Source organism: Pezoporus wallicus, unplaced genomic scaffold (genome assembly GCF_028554395.1).
Source record: "Pezoporus wallicus isolate ANWC-B61680 ecotype Strahan unplaced genomic scaffold, APGP_CSIRO_Pwel_v1 contig_749, whole genome shotgun sequence".
NCBI lineage: Eukaryota > Metazoa > Chordata > Aves > Psittaciformes > Psittacidae > Pezoporus > Pezoporus wallicus.
This window is the reverse complement of record NW_026641327.1, coordinates 5,879,587-5,895,749: the sequence shown is the minus strand read 5'-3', so window position 1 is coordinate 5,895,749 and position 16,163 is coordinate 5,879,587.

The window sequence follows — 16,163 nt, the reverse complement described above, 5'->3', positions numbered from 1 at the left end:
CGAACAGTGACTGAAGCACAGCTGAATGAAACGCATAATATAAAGAAGGCAAAAGTCAAACATGTTTTGAATCTGAATTCCTAAAAAATGCAGTTTATGCAGCCCTGGGTGAGGGGGTGTGTGTGGCAGGTTGCTCCTTCCACAAGCCCCACATCAGAGTTTGGTCCTGCTGACCTGCTGATAACTTTTGACAGAAGGTTTAGCAGCCTTTGAGGAAATTCAGTTTGTCCATGCTGGATGGAAACAGATGCTTATGCCTCACAGGTGGAAAGGCTAATAAACTCACCCCTTGTTAGGCATCAGATTATGAAGAGAGGGCAGAGGCTTTTGAAAATTACCCACTTGTTCTGCAGCCCACAGAAGTTCCCCTCCATGGCTTAAACTCGGTATGGCCAGGATGAAAAATATTTCTGTATGTATTTAAGATGCGTTTGCCAGGTTCTTCATAAAAAAAAAAAAAAAAACAAAACATTTCTGATGTGCAGGTCACCTGGGAAGAGGTGACTACAGTCAGAGTCTGATTCTGCCACCCACTGGCTTCTGTGAAACTATTGCAGATGCAGATGCTTGTCCGTGGGAGCAGGGCTGCCATCACCCAGCCCAGGCTTTGCTAAGGTCATTATACATCACATGGGGTAATAGTTTCTTCTCCGACCAGATAATGCAGGCAGCACTCGGTGTGCACTGCTTCTTCTGAATTGCACCAGTTCCTGTGCAATGTGAAGTGGGTACTTGACTCTAAAGTGTCTGTTCTTTCATTTGTGATGGTAAAGTTCAGGCTCCTCAGTAAGTGGAGAAAGTGTAAGTGCTGAATCTACAAAGTGGACAAACAGCATTGGAAAGATTTTCTAAGCCATGCTCTGCCACATAGTGAAAGAAGTTTGAATTTTGGGTTGGCCATATTGGATTTTGGGAGGGGGAGAAGCTCTCCAAGATCTACATTTAGAAGAATGTTTTGCAAGAGCTGTGATTTTACACATATCCAAATGGCACTGCTTCCATTAAGATCCCCAAATATACTGATTTCCACAGCTGGCAAAGAAATTCATAATAATGGATGCAATGACATCAAAGACAGTCAATTACCTGTGTTTATAGCTAATGTGTTTATGTTGCAGGAGTGGTAAGTGGACATTCGCTGCTTCTTATTGCAAAGGGTTGCAGTGCTTAGTTTTTTGCCTCCATGTTCATAAGATAGCAAGAGGGGACGATTTTCAAAACAGTGGCTAATATCAAATGCCTCCATCCAGAGAAGGGTGTGAGCACACTGTCTGATGTTCAGAGGTGAAAAAGCACCAGCAGCATTCATTTCATCACTTTGAAAATCAGATCACTAGCTCTACGGCTGCTGTGATTGATGTCAGCACTTGCTTCAGAAATGTCCATGCTCACACCTCTGAAGAATATCCAGAACAGAAGTCCAGGACTATGAAAGAAGTTTTGGCCTACAGTGCATCTGAACAAAGCAAAGCTCGCACTGGAGTACTGATTATTTCAGGTCTGTGGGATGGAAGCAAGCCCTCTCTCCCCACACGTGGTATCAGCCTCCCCTCAAAAAACCTCCCAAACAGTAAAAACTTTTGACTTGATTGCAACCACTAAAGCGAGATTAAATGTATAACTAGTGCGTAAACTGAGATCTCTCTGACTCTGAAGAGAGCCTGAAGCAGTGATTACATGAACTTTCAACTTCAGCTCATTCAGGGCTGTGGGCTCTCAGTTGTGAAGCTGTGTTTTTTAAAGGGTATTTTTTCTCTCTCTGTCTTTTTTTCTTTTAGCTACAGGGTTCATTATTTTGCAGAGGATGGGTCTTTCTGCCCTACAGGGATCTATCTATCACTGCTGACTCTCTGCATCTTCTCCACAGGGAAGAAGTAATTGGATTGTACTTTCTGCACGTGATGAGAGCTGTAGGCTGGAGAACTAAGCTGTCAAGAGGGTAGGAAACCATATGATGCCTAAGAAAACTAAATGTGTGAGTGTAACTGCAAGACCTTTCCTTTCTTTCCATAGAAGAGCTGGAACATGCTGAACTGCACTCACCAAACTGCGCTAGAACTTTGGGAAGGTCCGTGAAGCTTTAAGGAAGCAGAGAAAAACATAACCACCCAAATAATCCCAGGGGCATTAAATGTCTGTGAATATATAACACAATAAGCCATACTATGAATATGAACAGCTAGGGACATTTCTTAAAGAAACATTACTGCAAACTGCAATGGTGTTTTCGTAATGTTAGAGCCTCCATGTCCTATCACATAGCTGGGGTATTTGATAATGTAGGAGCAACTGCAACCCTTCAAAAATGCAATTATTTCATATATATCCAGATAGGGTCATATTTATTGCTATTCTGTTACCGAATGCCATGCTGTAACCTTAAGCATTGTGCCGTTTCTCTATTGTTAAAGACACCAGAATCCTGACATCATAACGTTCCTTGGAGTGATCTGGGGAAAGTGACAATATTGCCAAGACTTTATGCTCTAAGTCTTCAAGCACTTAGCTGATTTATACTTTTCCTTCAAACAAATGCCTGCTTGCCACTGTCAGCCCTGCACTCCTCATCCCCACCTCCACCCCCTTAGATCCAAGCTTAAAAAAGAAGCTGTTTGGAGCCTGATGTGTTTCTTATAGCTATGTTAGAGAAACTACTATTCTGGGAGCAGTCATGCTATTCCAAACAGCTTCTCCAGCTGTAGCATCATACATGGTTTTCATCTCAGCCATAAGAGCTTTCACTGGTCTCCTACCAAGCCCCACCAGCCAAAACTCAAGTGCTGGCTGATCGTCTGCAGGGCCTAAGGAACATATGTGTCCATGTGTGAGTGTGTGCACATGGGTGTATGCATACACACTCATTTATTCATGTGAAGGAGAGGTTTCATGGTCAGCTTGGATACTACCCCAACCCTGTTACAGCAAGATTCATCCTGTTGGTCTGACTTAGACCAGTGGCTGGCTTGTTCTAATGTGCAGCACTGACATGGATTTGCAGACCTGAACAAACCACTGATGAAAGGCATATCAATGGGATGTGTTGCTTTGCTCTGGACAAGCCATCATTTCCCTCTGCCCCTGCAGTGGAGGCAGAGGAAGGTGGTACATGCCCATATGAAGGTCTGTGCCTTGGGAGAGCCCCCACCCAGGCCGTGCCATGTTAGATAAACATGAGGACTGCTTAGCATGACTGTGCTACACCAGAATGGCACCCCAAAACTTGTGCTCAGCAGCAGGGTTTCTTATGCAGGCTGATTCTTGCATTTCTCCTCAATAAATATTTGCATCAACCTTGACTGGAATAAAAGCACTGACACACAGGGAAAACTGTTTGCTATTATTTTTTAGTTATAAAAATAAACAAATCTGCAAGACGAACCCAATTCTCCTACTGCAAAGATTATTTGTTACATGAAACAGCTAGAGCAGAATGGCTGAAAGAAGCCATTCCTGAAATTTACGAGGAAAAAGATTGTTCTTTACAGCCACAAAACACCCCATTGTCCCACTCAGTGCATTAACATTCACAGTAAAAAATGGCAGTTGCAAAAATGTGGCAGAGTAGGATCAAATCAGTATTTCTTAAATGGTTTTGGAGTGTGCAAACTGATGTTTTGGAATAATAACAGAGATAGTGCAATGTTCTGAGTTGTCAGAGTTTCTGAGGGGTTAGATTCTAAGGTCTACCTCACTTAATGCCTTCCAAACTCCATCTGAATGGAAGATGTTCCAACAGGACAGCTCAGGGTGTTGTACTTACAAGTTGGATGAGTTATATTTTATTTCCTTTTTTATTTTTAAGCAAACCCATGATTTAATAGGTGCTGTGATGGAAAAGTAAAATTATGCAGTGCCATACACTAATCTGCTGCAGATACAGTATGAGTTGGTGCATATGTGCATGCCTGTATTTGTGTTGTAATTTAAAACATAACGTCATCCCAAGCTAAAAAGGTTTAGAGACTTTCTCTGAGAGAAAATCTTTTCACTTCAGAAAGAGAACCCAGGGTAATGAACGTCAGTGTGGCAGCCAGAAACAACACTTAAACCTTTACCAGCAAGAGATAGCAAAGAAGTTAAATAGATCTCCCTACCTTCCATCCCAAACATCACTGCACCAAGACCAGCCTCTCTTTCTCTGCTGACAACTACACGGTGTTTCTTGTCCCCACCAGCATATACATCATGCTTGCTTTGAGACCACCCTCTCCATCTCCATGTGTCTCAGCTGCAGTAGGTTTGGATTGGGCCGTGGTGCTATGAGATGCAGCAAAAACAAAGAAACACAGACCTTTAGCTCGTGAGAAGCCGCAGACACCAGGATTTCAGTATGCAGTATGGCTGAGGCTAAACTTGGTATCATAACAAAATGTGGGTCTAAATAAAAACTGTCTTAAACTCCCAGGAGGTTTGCTTCTTCTATGCAATGACAGTTGTTAGAGAGTAGCTCTCCTACAGAAACAACCGTGCCAAATATAACATACTGGAGTAAAAGCAAGACTGGAACACTGGAAGTAAACTAAAGATACTTTCCTTGCTCTCTGAATGCAACCCCGTTTCTGCAAGAGGTCACGGATGTCACATCTGAAGGTAGCTAGCCCTCTAGCTGTGTGATTCCCTCAATTACTAATACAACATAGCCAATCTTAGTCTTTCTTGAGGCCACGGTCTGAGTTGGGAGACTCCTTTATGCTCCAGACCCAGAGAAGCTGGTGAGCAACTTTTTCTCCTGGTTGACTGCCAACTGCTTTGAAGGGAGGCCATTGGGAGATCCTTTGTATGTCACTTTTTCTGCTGGTCTGCTATTGATCAGTCGCATAGCTAGCCTTGATTTAGACGCAGGCAGCAAGATGCAACTAAGAAAAGGAAGAAACTAAATGCAGATGTTTGCCCACTTTGCCACATTGATGTATTTTCTGACAATTTCTGTGCTGCCTCTCTCCTCCTGCTCTGCACAAGGTGGTGTATGGGTCCCTCATGCAGCCTCTGGGACCTGCAGGAATTTTGCAGGCATGTACAAGCTGCAGGACCTGGAAGACAGAAAAGTGATGACCTTGCCTGGAAACTTAGAAACACCAAAGGCAAAGCTTCCCCTTTCCTCAGAAGGCCTGGATTTCCAAGCATCAACAGCACTTGCAAGAGAGCTTCTAAGAAGATTCATTCCTTGACCTTTTTATTCCACAAAGGCTTCCTCCTCTGCATCTTTTTTCTGATTATTTGTTTTAATGTTGGTGTGTTTGTAGCTGCTCGAGCTTCAGCACACAGAGGACAACTTCACAAAGCCCCTTGTATGTAAGTTCAAAACCCCAGCTAGAAATGGTTTCGCCTGAAACCAGGCCGGCTTTCCTCTGCCTCATCCATAGCCCTTTCAGCTACCCTGAGGAGCCATATTGTGGGAAAATGCTGCAACAAGACGAGCCTGGTGTGGCTTTTTGTCAGGTCAGATGAAAACACAGCCGCACCGCTAAGTGCTGCTGCTGGGCTGCGTGAGGGATGAGATGTTCGAGCACTTTTGTGTCCCCACAGTACGTTACCACACTGCAAAACGGGGGTCTCACTTGCTATGGGGCCAGGACAGAAACTGCAGCCTGAGTGAGAAATACCTTCCTTAATGATGCCTGCTATAAAATTCCCCTATGTGTGCCAGTGGGAGTTTTGCCTAAATGAAAACTAGACTTTGGACTGCTACAAAATGGGAGATGTCCTAGGGGAGTTTGCATGTCTCTAAGTGGTGGCTGGGCAGCTCATGTAGCCTGTGGCTGCCAGTGCTGTGGAGCTCGCTTGATACTTAAAACATAATCAACAGTCTAGGCTATAAGCCTGCACCATTTAATTTTAAAATTAAAGTCATTTTCTGAGTAATAGGAGCACATTTGTGCTTGGAAAACATGGAGCACTTAGCATCTTTTTGATTTCAGTGCTAGAAGAAAGAAGGGGGCACAGCGCCAGGAAATATTTTTTCTTGGCTGAACTCTTGTAGACCAAATTTTAGTCCAGAGTGGGGTTTTTATTGTGACTCAGTGGTAAATTTCTGAACAAAAAGCTTAATGATGTAGAGGCAATACTATAAAACGCGTTTAACTCTAGCTGTGCTGGTGTTTTTGATAACTCCTGGCACCAATTCTTTCCTCTCACAGCAGCGTGAGAACACTTGTAAGTAAGTGGATTGAAACCTTCCTTGGGGATTTCTGTAACAAAGTAAAAATTTAAGTGCTTTGTAATCTCTGTGGGAAGACTTAGTATCAGGTAGACTAGATAATTTGAATTACTTAGAGGAATCATGCTTTTGAAATCTTTACTTCATTCTTGCGAAAACTAGTTTGCAGCAAAATTACCTTCCAAAAGCTTCTTTACATGCTCCCCTAATGAAGTTCCAATTTACATGTAGTTTGTAGATATGACTTCTCTTTGCTAATGTAGTTTTCTTCCATTTATTCAAGGCAGACTTCTGGTTTAAGGGGAAATATTATGTAGTGTGGATAGCTGTTTTTGGAGGAATTACTGCAAATATCTCATTTGTAGTGCTTATGTTCTTCCACTCAGAAATCCCACACCTCACTCCTCCATGGAGGAGAGGATATTGTGTTTGAGTTATTACAAAGCCTAAAGCATTCTTAACATTGACTACAACTAGCGACATATATTTTATATGCCTTCTCATTTTGGAAATGTTATGACTCTTCAACATGGGAAAGGTGCTTCCTACTTCAAAATCTATTTAACCTCTATTTTTTCCCCACAAAGGTCTGGGCCTGTGCTCTCTCATCAGCATGCCCATTAATGTCACTAAGACTAAGAAAGTGAGGAGGATGAGACCTCCAGTGCCTAACAGCAAAAGCATGGTAGTGCAAGGGTCGAAACCAAAAGTGACCAGACTTCAGACAATGAGTGAGCAGGGAAGCTGCTGAGGTCTCCACCTAGGTGTCTGACACCAGTACCACCAAGGTGGATGTAAAACTGTCTCACAGCTCAGCCTCTTCTCCCCAGTGCCTGAGGATGCAGCTTCCACCACAGCACATCTCATCTTTGCTTCTCCAGGTAAGGCTGGGATATTAGTATGAGAGTTGTGTAATTTTTGTTTTCTTTTGACATACAGTAACTTTGTTATTTTTTCCATTCTGGTTTGGGTCCTTTTGTTTTGGTTTGGTTCGGGTTTGTTTTGTCATGACAGCAAATATTTATGATGCAACTTATTTATGTAGTGTTTTCAGATTATACAGGACTAGGGGCAGGCATGAGTATCTTATTAAAGGATAATGCTGAAGAAAGGGACATCAGATACCATGCTGTGGTTTAGAAAACTGACCACTAATCTAAAATTATTTTCCAACGAGCCACTCTGAGTTACAGGATGGAGTAAAAGTGGTCTCAAAAAAAGAAGTGAAATAAACTTGTGCTTCAGGGCATAAACAAGCTTCGTAAAAGGTTGGGATAGGAATACTATCCCCTTCTGGCACATTCCTTTATAATTACAGAATATGGGACTGCTTGCATCTTTCTCTGAAGGGTCTGGTGCTGGCACTTTTACACACTAGGTAGGTAATTTTTCAAATGTATGGATCCTTCAATGTCTTTCAATGGAAATACAGGCTCTCAAGGACATTTTATAGAGGTCAATTGCTGTGTAGAGACCAAGAACTTCATTTCCTCAATCACATTTCATGACCACATTAGAGGTAGTCCACAGATGCCCAGGGACCGATGAACCACATGGTGAAAACCACAAGACAGCTCAGACCAGGAATCAGATTTTGTCTGGCAGTTTTCTAACACCTTATGTATCTAAATCATGGATGGATTTTTTTTATTTAGTTTTTCCCTTTCAGAAGGCATGCTTCAGTTCAGCTGGGATATATGAGGAGACAACTTAGAAGTCTGTTTCAAGCCTGTAAGGACTGATGTACAACATGATTTTAATGTTTAATTCTTGACTGAAAAATCAATGAATCTACAAAGTTCCATATTTCTAAGAAAACAAAGACATAAATCTACAGCCATGTTAGCAAATGATGTGCAGGCTTCTCCTGAGGAATACCTGCAAAGAAGTCCCACATACTGGGAAGGGTGTTTCTAGGATGACAGTACTTATGTGTATCACAAAGGATACACATCTCCTTCACTGATGAGGGGTTTTGATGATTGCCTCCCATTTATTCCACAACATTTAATTGCTGAGTAACTTGAGACTTCTTCACATGGTTTGAGGCTGATGGTGTGTACCAGTAATGCAGAGACCTTTCTTTCCTGGGGGAAATTAAGAAAATAATTCATTCTTTCACTCAGTTATTCAGCTGAATCCAATCTGAGTTCATTCTTTTAGGAAATGTGTTCGGCTAATTCTGTTAAATTAAAATATGAAAGGAAAAACATCAATAATATTGACCATCGTAACATTATGATTCTTAGTTCTTCCATACCAGTCTTCCTCTACTGAACATTTTATTTTGCAGAGGAGGAAACTAGCATAAAGTCTTAGAAGGATTAAGTCACATCTGTGATTTCTGCATATTACTAAACACTAGCATGTGTATATGTACATGAAAAAAACCCTCAGCAATGCACATTTCACGTTGATTTGGCTTTTTGGTTTCATTTGTGAGCTTTTATTTTGATTCTTTTCCTTACGTTTACTTTAGTGTCTATTTGCCAGATGCATTGTATACACAGAAAAAGGCCTAATATGAGAATGGGAGTGTCAGCTGCACTCTGTATCCTTAAGAGAGAAAGAGCAAATATTTGGGAATTTGTACAGTACAGAGCCTCCCAGCAGCTACCGGTCTCATTCCCATCCCTCACATACGGGTGTTAACACAGGGACACATAAGGGAGCAGCCAAGGACTGGAGAGAGCACGACCAAAGTGACTATTGATTCCCTTCTTCCTCTGTGGTACTGGCTGCTTAGAAAACATTGATCACTTCAGCAGCCTCAAGAGAAGGCTGGATGAATTCATGTAAGAGGAAAGCCACTGAGAGCTACTAAATAAACAGAAGAGTCTGGCTCAGGATGTGTCTAGGCCACAGATGCTTGCAAAGTACTTGGAGGAGAGGGGGTGTGCTGCTTGCGCCTGTCTGGTCTCATGCTGCCCGCTTCAATATCAGCTTTTGGGTGTTGGCAGTAGCTTTTCTTACTTCATTATGCTTTTGTTTACTGTTGGAAGGAGGCGGGGACTGGAAGCTTCAGAGGATGCTGCTGGCTGCAGCCTGCTGGGGGACCCCTCTTTCCCCAGGGCTGACTACAACACAGAGTATTGACTGGCATTGCAGCGAGCTCCATTAACCGGAACACATTTTTCAGTGCCTAAATAGCTTGAAACTGCAGGTTCTGCGGGCAAAGCTTGAGTGACTTGCACATATTGGGAAACTGCTACCCGTTAGCTTTCTCTCTTTTTGTCTCTTTCCCTGTGCTTGTGCATGTTCAGTTATGCAGAAATATGCCATTAAGCTCAACTTCTCTTTATTTAAGCAGGTGAGGAGCAGCGAGCTTCAAAATTCGACAGAACTTCACAATACTTTGCATTACTTTAACTCAACCCACTTTTTCTCTGACAGAAAAGCACATATTTCCTTGTTAATTCTCAGAGTCACATTAACTAGAGATCCTTTGTCCCCATAAGCATAGCACACTAGATGGATAGACTGCAGCAAAATGAGTTACATGTTGCATTTAGAAGCAAGTATCACCTTTAAAAACTTACCTTCCTGCCAAAACTTAGCAAAACAAGAAAGTAAGTTCAGCTCAGGTCACAGAGAAGTTCCTTGCTGCCTGGCTCTCCTCTTGGCTGCTGGGAATGCCTGGGATGTCAGGTAACACATGGTGAGCAACAGCCAAAAAGTACTTCGTTGCTTGTAAAACTGAAACAAGCTCCTTATTGGAAAAAGCTATTTTCTGAGGTACTGCAGCTGTGGATGACATGTAGACATGCTGCTCAGCCATCACGCAGAGGGCAGGCACACAGCAGAGGCCAGGTTTAAGCAGTGTCAGTAGATATGTGTGTAACAGGAACCTCTGCAATCCCCAGGAGAGGTCCAGCTGCCTTGTGACCGAGCATCCTACAAGCACCTTTCCTCACATATTTGTTACCCCCAAAAAATAATGTTAACAGCAAACATTAACATGAAACAAGTATTAAGAAATCTACCTATTCAATTGTTCACAGCCCTGGGATGCCCTGTGCTGTTTTGACCTCCAGTTCTTCCCTGAGTCATCAGCTACTCTGTTGTTGGTGAATCTTTCCATTTTGGCTCTGCCCTGCTGGTAGCATCCACAGCACAGATGCTGTTCTCTGCTGGCTGGACTGCAGCTGGCTACCCCCTTATGAGGAAGAGTACTGTGATGATCTGGTGTTATAGGTGCTGTACAGTCTCAGGACGTCTCAAATAGCAAAGTCTCCTGTCTGTTCAAGACCTTCCCAGCTCAGTCTCTTTGTTATCTTCTTCTCTGGGACATGAAGGTGGCATCAGCTGCTTGGGCTCTTCCATGTGACATCTGGCCAACGCCATGGGTTATAACAGTAGACGATACTGCTTATAACAAACATGTCCAGGGTTTTCTTGGACTTTTCAATCTAAATGGTTTTCAGGCTTCCTGCATGCTGTATCTGTCTATACCACCTTAGAAATTACAATTCTGGTGATTTTGGCATTGAGGATTCTTGTAAGGCTGGTGCAGAGGCTGCTAAGATCTGCCCTGACTCTCTGGGCCAGGAGCATCACACCACTGTGTTTGGACTGAAACTGGAGAGGCTTTAGAAGGGTCAGACAGACATTCATATGATCTGGTTTCCCTTTGTCTCACGGGACTTTGTGCGCAACTAAAAATTATAGATGTACACCTATAACTCACACCAGGCTTCTGACCTGTTGTCTCACGCTATTTTATACAGTGTATCATACCAACGTGACTGTAATCTGTTTTCTGGTTTACTCAGACCCGGCTCTGCCTCCAGCTGTTTTAATTCCCCTTGCAGGAATTTCTGCTAGACAGACTTTTCCTTCCATTCTTCAAGCTCAAATCGTATTTCATCACTGTTTTGCCCCATACCAAAACCTGCAACCTCACTCCCTTTTCCGCTATAGCTGCTAGAAGGCTGTTTTGAGGCATCTGTTCTCTGCAGAGCTGAGGCAATGAGTACAGTGGCTGTACATGTTCCTTTCATTAAAAGCAGTCAGACCTATCCAGTCATTGTTTTGTGTTGGTTTGTTTTTTGTTTGTTTTTTTTTTCCAGGGGTCAGGCTACGCTGCCTCCCTACCAGCTTGCTCTTTTTTCTGTCTGACATTGTTCACCATGGGCACTCATGCTTGGCCGGAGGATATGCTCTGTGGGTCTGCTCGGGCAAACCTGTCTCCCATATGTTTGGTGTACGTTGGTGAAAAGATGTCAGATCTTTGCTGGAACTACTGCATGGCTATTGAAGAAAAAACGCTGAGCGTTAGGACAGGCACATCCTGCAGTGCTCATCATGGGCAGTAAGTTATAGCAATTGCTGGAGCTTCCCTTCTGGGCTGTAAAGGTTTTGCAAACAGACGTTTGTGTGGTACTCTGCGCAGCATGCCCTGCTTGGTGTATTGCCAGAGACATTGCTGGGCAGTACCCTGTCCTCACCTGTGAGCTTTGGATTCCCAGTGACATGTGTTATAGTTGTCTGAGCACTCAGCAGTGACTTCTCTGTGATGCTGGCTAATTTCTCTAGGGCTGGATCTGTTTCTCTCAATAATTTCACTTGCAGGCTGGAATCCCACAAGCAACTCTATTTTTAATTAGGAGCTCCATAAATGTCTCCAAAGACATGCATAGTGTCAGAGATCTTACATGTGAAACATAAGGCTCTATTGCCCTTTATTTTTATTCTCAGTTTCAAGCACAATTACTGCATCCCTCTACAGTCTTATTCTGTCCAGGTCAAGTCTTCAAATAACTTTCTCAATGGTTCAATTGTTCCAAGTATTATTTTGAAAATAGTCTCTCCGGTCACTTCTTGTCCTCCTTGCTCAGTGAGACAGTAAAAAGTTTTACTTTCATGATTTTTCACTGTCTTTCATGGCTAACTCCAGGTATCAATTCAGTTCTTCCCTCTGCTGAATCCATGCCCACATGAAGGCTTCAGACTGGCTATTTGAGCACTCAGTGACCTGAGTCCCTTCTGGCAGCTTGCCTGCTCTGTTTCCTGGCTGTCTTTTTCGCCTGGACCATGGAGCAGTTCACTAGTGAGGCTACTACTGCAGTGATGCACATACCACACTGGCTGATAACATAAGCTCTGTCCCATATGTTATAAAGGGACAATTTATCTCCAGGTGCAGGTCACCCTCTTGCTCTCTGTGTCCTGATGCCTTCTTTAAGGGCTTCCTGCATAGACCCTGTGCCTGGCCCTCCCTCCTTCAGAACTGAGCATATGGACGTAATTGAGTAAAAGAACTCGAAAACAGTTTCTACCATCCTTTATCAAGTATTGCTGCTATTGGCCTTAATAAAAGAGAAGTCCTGCTATGGCCTGTAGCAAACACCCCTCAGGTAGCTGTGGCAGATTGGAAGCATTTAAAGATGGTCTGTGTTCTAATACAATCTTTTGGAAAGGACTTTATGTTCCATATATTTTGTGTTATTGCCATGAAAGACTAAATGAGGAAGCACGCTACCAGCTGAAATGCTTATGGAAATTAAATCCATGTTTAAATGAATTTAATGAATTTAATGTGAAATTCAGCAGCTAGAAATTTTGCACCAACTTCTTCTTAATTAAAATGAATAAGGTCTCAAAGAGTTTTAGTTGGGATAGACCAGGAAAGAATTTGTCTTTAAATGTGTAATTAAAATACAATTACATTGGAAGGAAGTCATTACTGAGGTTGTACCTCAAAAGCATACCTAATGAGCTCTCAGGAAGAAAGGTGCACCAGATATATGATATAAAAGGATGTAGTCAGAGAAAGAGGTATTAGTGAGATCATTTCGGTAGACAGTAACAGTTCTTTTATGGTCAGATCCTTCTGGATATATTCAGCAAGCTATCTGCTTCATCTTAGCTGGGGGTGTACAAGGCACTTCCACAAGTTTTCCTTCTGACACATCTAATTGTTTCCCACCCCTCTCCTGGGAATGTGAGCAAGGAAATCATCTTTCAAATAGACATCTCTGGATGAGGGAAACCTTAGCACAGACAGAGCTCAGTTGCCCAATTTTGGGAACCATTTGACAGAGGTATATTCAAAATATATTCATATTCAAAGGGCCTAATCCAACCTTGGTTAAAACCAGGGAGGGAACTCTTCTCTTGGTCCCTGCGCCAGTCTGTATGAAGCCCTGAGAGTAGCACCCAGAAATACGGTGTTAGAGTAATGCACATCTCTGCAATCTCAGGTTTTGTTTTTTACTTTATTCCTATAGCAGGCCTATAAAAGCAGAGTTTAAGAAAGATGACATTCCACAGGGTGCATAAAACAGACAGGTTTGGGAAGTTGGGTGGAAGTGTGAGCATAAAACTGAAGCCACTTTTTGCTCCCTGAAGCCAGAACAACCAGTCATTTCTTTGATTGTTTTGTTTTGTTATGTTTAGGTTTGGTTCTGTTTTTTTTTGGTAATGTGGTGTGTTTTGGCTCAAAGTCCACTGAAGTCAGTGATGAAGTTCCTGTTGACTGTACCGAGGTTTGGGCTAGGTTCATAGCAATAAATGCATTAACTTTTGTAACAATCCATATAGGTAGTCAAAGATGGAAAGTTCACAATCCCATTGGGATCAGCTCTATTTCAAAGGTTCAGAGTCATGGATTGATTTGAACGATCTGTAACACCTGGATGTAACTCTGAATTCAAATCGCATCAAGAGAATTTGCTTGTAGGTTTTCATTTAACTTCGGCTCTTCAGATAACTTTCTGAGGTTTTTAACTGAGATTTTTACAAGTACAGTAACTCTTGTAAGAGAAATGTGGGAGAGGAAATGTGAATCTGCTGAGCAGTGTCCCCTTTGATACAGTACAAAAAATGATCTAAGTAGCCTCATGTTTTAATGAGCAGAAATATGTTCCTGACAAGGAGGTGAATTCAGCACTTAGTGAAATGCACCCTGCTGAACTGGTGACATTCAGTTCATAATCAAAGTTTTATTGTTAAAGAGAAATTGCGGTCACACCCTTCGTATTGAAGATTTAGTTCAATAAAATAAAATCCTGTGACAGTAATTTCTCTATACCCTTAGATTCCCTACAGCAATGCTTGTTAAATGGATAAGAAACATGCAGAGCTTGACCTAGCCTTTCTCACATGAAAGTCAGATGTCTTCACTAATACTCAACAAGGATGTTTTCAAGCAACTAGTTTTATTTTTAATGTGATACCAAAAATGTGTGATTGTCAGTGTTTTGGTACTTCATCTAAACCAGTTTCTGTATCAGAGCTCCCAGTGAAGCCTGCAAAGGGGTGTTTCATATACAACATTAACAGCACTTGTCAACAGGGCATGCCTGAGTGAAGTCAGCCTTCTGTAGCTACAATAAATAGCACAAGTACTTCTTTCCCTTGAACAGTTTCTTTCTTTCCCCCCAGGGTCTTGTATTAACTCACACCTGAAAAACCATCCTTTATATCTTCCTCAAGGTAATTAAAATAAAGATTCAAGCAGATGAGCAATGCAATATTTCTAAAGTGTCCATTTGTTAGCTTGTCAGTCTCTGAGGAATTTCCTGTTTCAGTCGTGACTGGAGTAAGTGGCAGCAGAGTACTTAGCCATGGAAACCACAGCTGGAAAAAACCTCACCTCTTGAAATCACAGAACTCACAAGGATTGACATGGGGTGACATTAACTAACAGAATCAAATAAATAGTGTGGAAACGTGCTCCCCATCACAAAGGTTACTGAAAGGCCACACTTTTGGCTTATGTGAGTTTTGCTTTTTTTTACCAATGTGAAGTGGGTTTTTTAATACTTTAGGGGTGGATGGTGAAATTTAGCAGAGAAACTAATGGCTTGAAGTATACAGCTGAGACAAGGGGCACTGCTCACGTTCCCACACTATCAATATCAACATATTGTGAGTGTGACTTACCGCTGCAAGCCACCACCACTGCTCCTCTCCAGCCAGAGACACTGGTAAGACAGGTGCTGTCAAACAGAGAGCATCGTGATGGCTGAATCCTGTGAGGTGTGGACAGAGGCTGGATGAAGCCATTCAACCCTTTTCACTTGTACTTTACACCAGGTTTGAAACTATATAGCTATTCACTGGTTGACATCTCTGCTAGTCAACTCACAGGATTGCCCAGGTCATTTTGACTTCTATTTTGTATCCTGTACGCAGCTTTAAAGATATATCTTCTGTCTAGGCCATTAATTTGTAGGCTGTGTAACTAGAATGCATGAGGGGTTTATGTCCAAGAATTTCAGGATCTGCCATCACTTTTGCATAGGGACATGGGGTAATGCCCATTTCATTTTTCTTTTTTTTTTCTTTTAGCCATTAACAGCAAAACACAAATCTGTGTGTTTTAAAGCAGCTCTGAAATTGCATGGCCATGTAATTGCAATCTATCGGACTAAAAATTAAATCTAAAATTAGACATAAAAACCACAACATTACCAGTCCTGGATTTAAAGCTTATAGTGCTTTGAATTTCTAGGAAAATAATTAAGAATCAATTTAAATGCTAATGGACTGGTTTGCCATAAAACTAGATAGTAGTCGTACTCAATAACTGCATCAGAGTCATAGTATTGCTCTTTCCTTCGTCGAACTTCACTTGTGACATTGTGTACATAAATTCACAAGTACTGCTGTGTATCGTGGACCTCTGTACAACACTGCAGCGAAAAAGGACTTTCCAGAAATCCTACAGAAACCAAGTTCTCAGAAACTGATTGTAGAGCCAATTGTGGAAACCTGAGGGAGGGTCAAGGGCAGGAGTATTTGTTTCTCTCCTCCCTTACCTGGTGGCTTGCTGTGTTCCCCAGCTTTGCCTATAGGATGTCCCCTATAGTTTGGAGACTTTGAAACCATCCTGCTCAGACCCATCTGCCAGTTTTGTGCAGGCCCTTTGGGTTGCACTTCTTTGGGGACCACAGGTGCTTCCCACTGTGGCTGGTGGTGGGATTATAGTCCATTAGAGATTCTACGATTCTGTGATTTCCATTTAGATTGGGGTCAGCTTCATTATCACTTCTGAAAGGCA